Genomic DNA, 8,292 nt, shown 5'->3' with positions numbered 1-8,292 from the left:
TGGAAAATACAAGCTGAAGTAAGAGATAGGATACGAACACAGTGAAATATGCCCTTCATCCATACAGCAAAGTAGAGATTTGGCAAGGAGCACAGATGGGCATTGAATGTTGTGAGATAACTGAAGAGGAAAAAAGGTGAAGAATATCTGAAGGACAGTGAAGACGTTGCACTGTACCAGAGAGATCAAACTGGCTTATAAGAAAAGCCAAAGGAATAGAAAAGAGACATGGAAAGGCAAAATATGATATACTGAGTACATAACAAATTTAGCAAACAAAGCAGATTAACAAAACCTGGTAATGGCTAAGAACAAGAAACAGAACAAAGAGACACAGGAGTTAATTCTGGCTGTGCAAGAGCAAAAGCCATAAGAGCATATGTATATAAAGTGAAAATGGAAAAGACAAGATAGCAAATCATTTCTGTAAAGAAGCTAAAGAAACAATGGATCACCTAGTTGGCTGCTGCAAGAAATCTGCATAGACTGGCTACAAACAATAGCATGACAAAATAACAAGAATGGTGCATAGGAATATTTGCAAGAAAAACTGTCAGCAAGTAAAAACTGGTGGGACCAAAAATAGATAAAGTAATAGAAAATGAAGAAGCTAAAGTGTTCTGGGACTTTAGAATGCAAACAAACATCTGCCCCACACAACACTCCAGCCTTAACAATTGTTGATAAAGAAAGCTTAAAAAAAATTGTGAATAGCAGACATTATCCACTAACTGGAGACAATAGAAGAGAAAGAACTGGAGAAAATAGCAGAAACAGTACCAATAGTAACAAGTGCCTTGGGTACAATCCCAAAATAACTAGAGCACCAATCAGACACTACCAGCATTGACAAGGGTGGCAAGATGAGCAGTCAATAAAACAAACCAATAAAATTACCATCAATAAATTACAAAAAGCACTGGAACAACTTAGATCCTGTGATGATACTTTTAATATTGTTAAACATCTGCCTAAGGCCTTGATAGGTGGATTTGATAGTTGGATGAAGGACTTGATAGGTGGATCAAAATGCCAAATCCAGTTTAAATGTCTGTCTGGCCATAATGCCTTTTAAATTTTAGGTTTGTGAAGATATTTGGACATTTCCCTTTGGTCTTCCCTTCAATTTCTTTCATTTCCATTTTATTGTAAAAGAATTTTCAGTTCTGGCAGTCCCAGTAGCCTGGCGATACATGTAAAAACCTTGCTGACATCGTTGCCAAACAGACTATGTGTGGGAGTGACAAATTACATGGCATTTGTGGGGGAGAACAATTAGGGAAAGGAGAGAGAGAGAGAGAATATCTGTAAGCTTGTGAGAATATTAACTTGTTCCATGCAGGGGGGGAGAATCTTCATTTGTTGCTGCCATATTTTCATCCAGCTGACGAAAAAGAGAATTTGCTGTTAATATTTGAAGAATAGATTTTCAGTGAAATTGCCTTGGGTGGAATAGTGCTATTCTTTCACTTGATTAATTTAGATGAAAAATTTTAATTAAGTGGCATCTGTGAATATCTTTCATTTTCTGTACGATCCTATTTCCAGCAGTTGCTCTTGGTTTTTATACACATTTTTGTTAAATTCCTGAAGCGCATGTCTTCCATCTACTTGTGGGACAGTGTGAATATCCAGGAAGGCTAGAGAGTGATGGAAGGAGGAGGAGAAATCTACAACAGTAGCAATAGCATCCTCCACCATGCACAGCAATAAAAGACTTCAAAAATATAACCAACTTTGAAAGACATTACTTGGAACTCCAAGGTTAAGGTAAAAAATATAGAAGTCATGATCAAAGATAGAGAGAGAAAAATATTTTTGAGTGATTACACAGCATGAATATTAATCCGTGTATATTCCAGAACAGCCTGTGTTCAGCTGATTTCCATTTTCCAGCATGAATAATCATTTGCATACAAGTTGCCCCTTTAAGATATTATAGAATGCCATTTAAGAATATTGTTCAGGTAAATTGCTAGAATTGCCACTAAGGTCTAATCCATCCCTATCGGCTCTGCAGAAGCTATGTGGTTTTTTTAAAATCTTTATCTCTCATATATGTGCATTTAAACATAAGCTAAAATACATTACTATATTACCATCAGCTTGTCACTCTGTACCCAGCAAGTGATAAGGTATTAATTGAAAATGTATAAGAGTCTTTTTTGTTGTTTCTAAGCATCCTTCAGCTAACAGAACATTTTTCCATGTTTTCCAAGAGACACAGTACAGATGACTGCAAAGTACACTGAGCACACAGATGGAGAAAAGCCTGCAGCAATATCTAATTGTGGTGATAGAGATTATATAATATCTACATGTATGTGCATGCACATTCTCTCAGGCAGTGATCCTTGGGTGTGAGAATAAGATGTTGCCACTGATTTTTAAGACTGACAAGTATGACAAAATAAGGGGGGAGCCCTGAATCAAAGAAACCATAGATGTTATACAACATACTTGGTGTAAATATATTTATTGAAATTGGTATAAATATATTTATTGGAGTTCAAAGCTGTGTAAAAGCCATATATCTTGAGTGCTGAGTAGCCTAGATCTAGAATGGCACATATTCCAAACACTTTATAATGTTAGCTTCTGTTGTATTGATTCAGATATGAAGAAAGCCACCACCTATTATTTTTTGTAATATGAAGGAAACATATCATCATTCAGCCATGTTCATGAGAGTTGCAATATCTGGTCATGCTGGTTCTGGAATTCTGGGAATTGAAGTCCACATAGTGTAAAGTTGTGAAGGCTGAGAAACATTGGTCTTGATTAAAAGTGCTATTTCATGGCAAGTTTGTCTGTCCCCTATCCCATTTCAAGGCCACACATCTCCTTAAAAACTGTGGCAGCTTACAAATAAATTAATAGTATCTATTTTAAAAAAATCACAACCAAACAGAAGAAACAAATGAACAAAATAAGTCTCTTCTCCATCCTTCCAAGTTGGTACTTTCCTGAGAATGATTATTTCACTTTTATTATGTGTGTGTGTGTGTGTGTACACACACACACACACACACACACACACACACAATATTCTTTCCTCCTCCTATTTTCTCCACAACTCTGTGAAGTGGGTTGGGCCAAGAATGAACGACCCAGCTGGTTTTTATGCCTAAAGGCAGAACTAAACTCTGTCTCTTGGTTTCTAGACTGAAGCCTTAATCACTAGATCAAACTGGCTCTTTGAACAGGAAAGACTTGAGTCTGAAGCTGTTCCTTCTCAGTAGCAGCATCTGGCCTATGGGACAGTGTCTCCCAAGACATTTGAATGGTCCCAACCCTGATAGTCCAACACAAGGTATTATTTCCTCAAGCATTTAGGTATAGATGACCTCTGCTTTTTTTTTTTTTTTTTTTGGTTAATGGGTTTTTTTAATCCTTGGGTATGGGGGTGATGGTGTGTTGCATTTTTTTAATGCAACATATAATGCTTTAATCCTTGTAAGCTGCTCAGACACTTCGGTGAAATGGGCAGCTACCACATATAAATCTATATAAATAAATTTCCCACATCCTAGATAGTTCATGCTCCCATGTTTTTCAAATTTCATTCTATTTTTACCACTTAAAAGTGAAAACAGCAAATGTATAGCCTATAACTGACAGTAGCCTTAGATTTAGCAAGCACAGCCATAAAGATACTGGTAAAAATGTGTCTTTTTTTTTTTTTTTTTGCAGTCTCCATCTGTTTTGTTGAAATCTGATTTTTTTCCACTGAACATTAGCAATCTAATTTCGTGGTTTTAAAAGAGCAATCCAAGGACCTCTTGACCCATGCAGTGGCCAGATCATCAAATAAAAAAAAATATTAGTAAGTCTTAGATTATTTGGAAGTTAATTTGCCCAATTCTACACAAATTGGTGTGGGTGACATGGTCTCTCCTTCTCTCCCCCTCCCTCTGCCAAAGAGGCCAAATTGAAATGTGGTGCTTGTTCTTATAAGGACAAAACACAGGAAGACACACCCTCGTTTGTATGAAAGCTCAGATCAGAACTTACTTTAATGGCCTTCTGGAACCTGGTGAAGAAGACAGAGCTGGAAGCGAGGGGATGATAAGTGTATGTTCTGTTATTGTAATGTATTATTATTATTATTGCTTTAATTTTATTGTTTTATTGATGTACTCTGCTAGGACCAACGTAGTAGATTGATGGCATATAAATGACAGAAATAAATTAATAGATTTATTCTGCATAGTTAAAAGGAAAGCTTATGAAGGAATTATAAATGCATGAAAGATTATTAAATTAATACAATTGAAATTATTGTCTTTAATCAAAATAAATGAATGCCTGTGCAATGATAAAAGGATGGGATGGAGAGAAATGGATAAACTAGACAACTGGAAGATCAAAGAAGAATGAGAAAGTGGATGAATAAAAAAATTGCAAAAATTGCCCTCTCTCACTTATATGGAGAATATAGGTGGAATGAGCTATTGTATGACACCAAATATATACATCCTTTCCTATATCCTTATCTCTCAAGATTGGATTGTAGTATGACTGCAGTTTAATGAAGGATGCCTCTATTGATTTCTGTATCCAAAATTTTCTTAAGTATCGAATTTATGTATATTCTAAATTACCAATTGGAAGCAAAGCTCCATTATCAGATTGGAACTGGGTACATTCAGGGCTTCATTTTTCCTTGAGTTAAAAACACCCAGAATTTCTCAGTTTTACACAGTGTGATTTATGCTTCAGGGATACTTTTATTTTTGGATAGAAACACCATGATTGTCATAATTTAAACTCTGTGTGGGTATTTTAGACAACCAATTTAGTGTAGTAATTAAGGCATCAGGTTAGAAATCAGATGGTGAATGCCAGTCCTATGCATCTTATGCCAGTGATCCCCAACCTTTTTTATGCCGCGGCCCAGTACCGGCATCAGCTGGGCGCCGCCATCTTTTTTGATGAAAAAGTGCTTCCGGTGAGCTTTCTACCGGAAAAGCTCACCGGAAGCACTTTTTCATCAAAAAAAGATGGCGGCGCCAGCAAACCAGCGCCCGGTAGGACTTGTTCCACGGACCGTGCACCGGTCCGCGGACCGGTGGTTGGGGACCCTGCCTTATGCCATAAAACCAGGTGGGTTTTATCTTGGGCTGGTTATGAAGACAATGACAAATCACTTCCATAATCTTACCAAGAAGACTGGACTAATCCAGAAGTCGACACTGATTTGAAGGCAACAACAACAAAAAGGATTTTATCTGTCTCCAAAGAAAAACAAAATTCCAACCTTATCATTTCATATTATTATTCCTGCCACTGTGGCTCCTAATACTGGCAATTACAAAGAAAGAGGGCATCTTTAAGGTTGTGACAACCATGTAAAATTAGAAAAAGAAAAAAAAAATCAGTATAAGGTAGTGTCCTATTTTCCAGTCCATTCTTGAAGGTCCTGCAAACACTGCTCATTAACTATTTGAAGGTAATGTTCAGTCTTTGCTCTTATGACAAAAATGCTAGGGGGCCACACCCATGGTGATTAGCTATGTGGCACTTCTTGAACAAGACCTTTGCCTGGTTTCAGAAAACCTCTCCTGTTGCTTCTCATACAGGCTGAAGAAAAAGTACTTTCTGTGACTTGGTTCACAAATCCTGCCCAATCTTTATTTTAATCATGGCTTGCTTAGTAAAATGGCTGGATTCATACAATGTATATTGTAAAACCAAAGTCTCTCCCTCTGTATGTATATTTTGTGTGTGTGTGTGTGTGTGTGTATTACTATGATGTGTATATAGTGTATTACTATAATGTATGAACTTAATGAAAATTTTGAACTTTGAAACTATTTTTTAATTGTAATAACTTCCCTATCAAATTTCTCCTTCCATCACTACATGGAAAGATTAGTAAAACATATATCAAATCCCACCTCACCCCTATTTTAACTAGGGACATTATTAGAGTAACTTAAAATGTCAGTACTAAGATATTTGCTCACACTTGCTGACTCTGGTCCATAGAACATTACTTGTGAGCTATGGTGCCCTCTAGTGGCTTGATTATTTGTCAATCCAGAAGATATCCTAATGGGAGCAGCATGTAAAGCAGGGGTCCCCAACCACCGGTCCGTGGACCGGTACCGGTCCGTGGAACAAGTCCTACCGGGCTGCTGGTTTGCTGGGCGTCATCTTTTTTTGATGAAAAAGTGCTTCCGGTGAGCTTTTCCGGGTAGAAAGCTCACCAGAAGCACTTTTTCATCAAAAAAGATGGCGCCGCCAGCTGGTGAGCTTTTCCGGGTGAAAGCCATTTCTACCCGGAAAAGCTCACCGAGCGCTGCGCCCGCATCTTTTTGATGAAAAGTGCTTCCGGTGAGGTCACTGGAAGCACTTTTTCATCAAAAAGATGGCGCCGCCCAGCTAATGCCGGTACCGGGCCGCGCCATAAAAAAGGTTGGGGATACCGGGCCGCGGCATAAGAAAGGTTGGGGATCACTGATTGTAAAGAATGTAACATTTGCCATGATGCATACGTATCTTGAAAGAGATTGGCAGGAGATTATGATGCTGAGGCTTGATAATTAGAGAGCAAAATGTGAGGACAGAACTGCAAAAAGCTTCCATACGACCATCCATCTCTACCATATAGAAATCTGGTTAGGGAATTTTCAGGCATAGGAAATAATCTACCACCCAATAATACCACAATGGTGGTTTGTGCCTATTGCAAAGGAAAGAATAGGTCATATTCCCGCCCTCTTTTATTTATTTAGGCAACAGCCCTAAGAATTGTTGAGCACTGAATACAATTCCTTCAGCCAGTTAATTGAACTTCAAAGTAATCTCTGGTCTTGGTTCAGACTCACATGCTAACATACTTGATTCCCTGATGGCTGAGAATTGCAAAAGAACCATAACTTCTTTACTTTCCTTTTTATTTTATTTTATTGTTTCCAGAGGATGCCCAAATGTATTTCACAGGGAACACTTGGCATATTATCTTTGCCCATTGATTTATTCCATTCAAAATTTCAAGTGCCTTTGCCAAGGAATTTTGCAACTTACTTCTTTCTGCACTTTCTGCAGGCCATAATAAAATTCCTATAACTTGCCATTTGTGCCCTTGTGGCAGGCAAAAAATCTAATGAAGGCTAATATCTATGAAAATTTATTTCTCATACCTAGGACATCCAAATATTGTTGGGTGTTGTTTAAATCAAAAAGAGGTAGATTGAACGTCTCCTTTTGATTAATATTGCAGCTAACCTAAAGTCTTTCTTCAGAACAAAACGCTTGTCCAGAAAACCTATTATCTTTCTAGAATGAACTGAGACAGGTTCCTAAGTTCTCTGTTGATTGATGTCTACTGTACATTCCATCACCTGTATTGTCTCTTACCATGGTCTTCCTCTACTTATTTAGTTCAAAAGAAAAAAATTAAGGAAGATTATAGAGTTTTTCTTCTTCCTCCTCTCCTAACACACCTTGCTTTTCAGTTTTTAAAACTTAAACACTGTCTCACAACTTCTTACAAGCTTACTATTTATTGCTAAGACCAAAATATCTCACTTAAAAATATTTTCTCAAATACTTAATACTTTTCTTTTTCCCCCCACAATGATGTGAAATCATTTCCTGTGTTTTGTCTATGACCCGGAATTCCACAGTAAGATAAAACCCATGCTGCTTCTCCCTCACCATTTTCTCCCAAGTAGGAAAAATGCTGCTTCAGGAACCAAAACCAACAAAAAACAACCATTACTCTGACTAACTTAGGCATCCTCCAGATGTCTTGGCTTTAACTCCCAGAATTCCAATAATAGTATGGGCCCCACTGATAATTCTAAATCAAAGTCACAAATTTGAAAGGCTTTATCAGTCTTTTATACCCTTAGCTCTCCAGTTACCTTCAAACTTAAATCTGATTGTATAATTCCTTACTACTTTGGAGTAGAAAACACAAGTATCGTAATGTAAATCTTGAAACAGGCTATCACAGTTTTTTTAAAAAAGCAAAGAAAATTTCCAAATTCCCTACCCCAACATTGCAGCTCTCATTCTGCAAAATAATATTAAATGTGGGTTTGACTGGAAGAAGTTGACTGCCTCTATTTCAAGGGGAATAAAAATATGTTATACTATATAACTATGAACTTTTTTAGAAAAGCACCTGTATGCTAATTCAAGGTTGAAATGTTTACAGAGAGCCTGACAACTAATGGGGACTGGTGACATGAGGACTGGTTCTAAATAAGAAGAAAGGAAGTAGGCTGGCTGGCTGAGGATAGATGAAGATGATTAATATACAAGCTTCTACTGAGTAAC

Source organism: Notechis scutatus, chromosome Z (genome assembly GCF_049901735.1).
Source record: "Notechis scutatus isolate UNSWTSFEM ecotype Mainland chromosome Z, rNotScu1.2, whole genome shotgun sequence".
NCBI lineage: Eukaryota > Metazoa > Chordata > Lepidosauria > Squamata > Elapidae > Notechis > Notechis scutatus.
Note: the sequence above shows the minus strand (reverse complement) of the source record.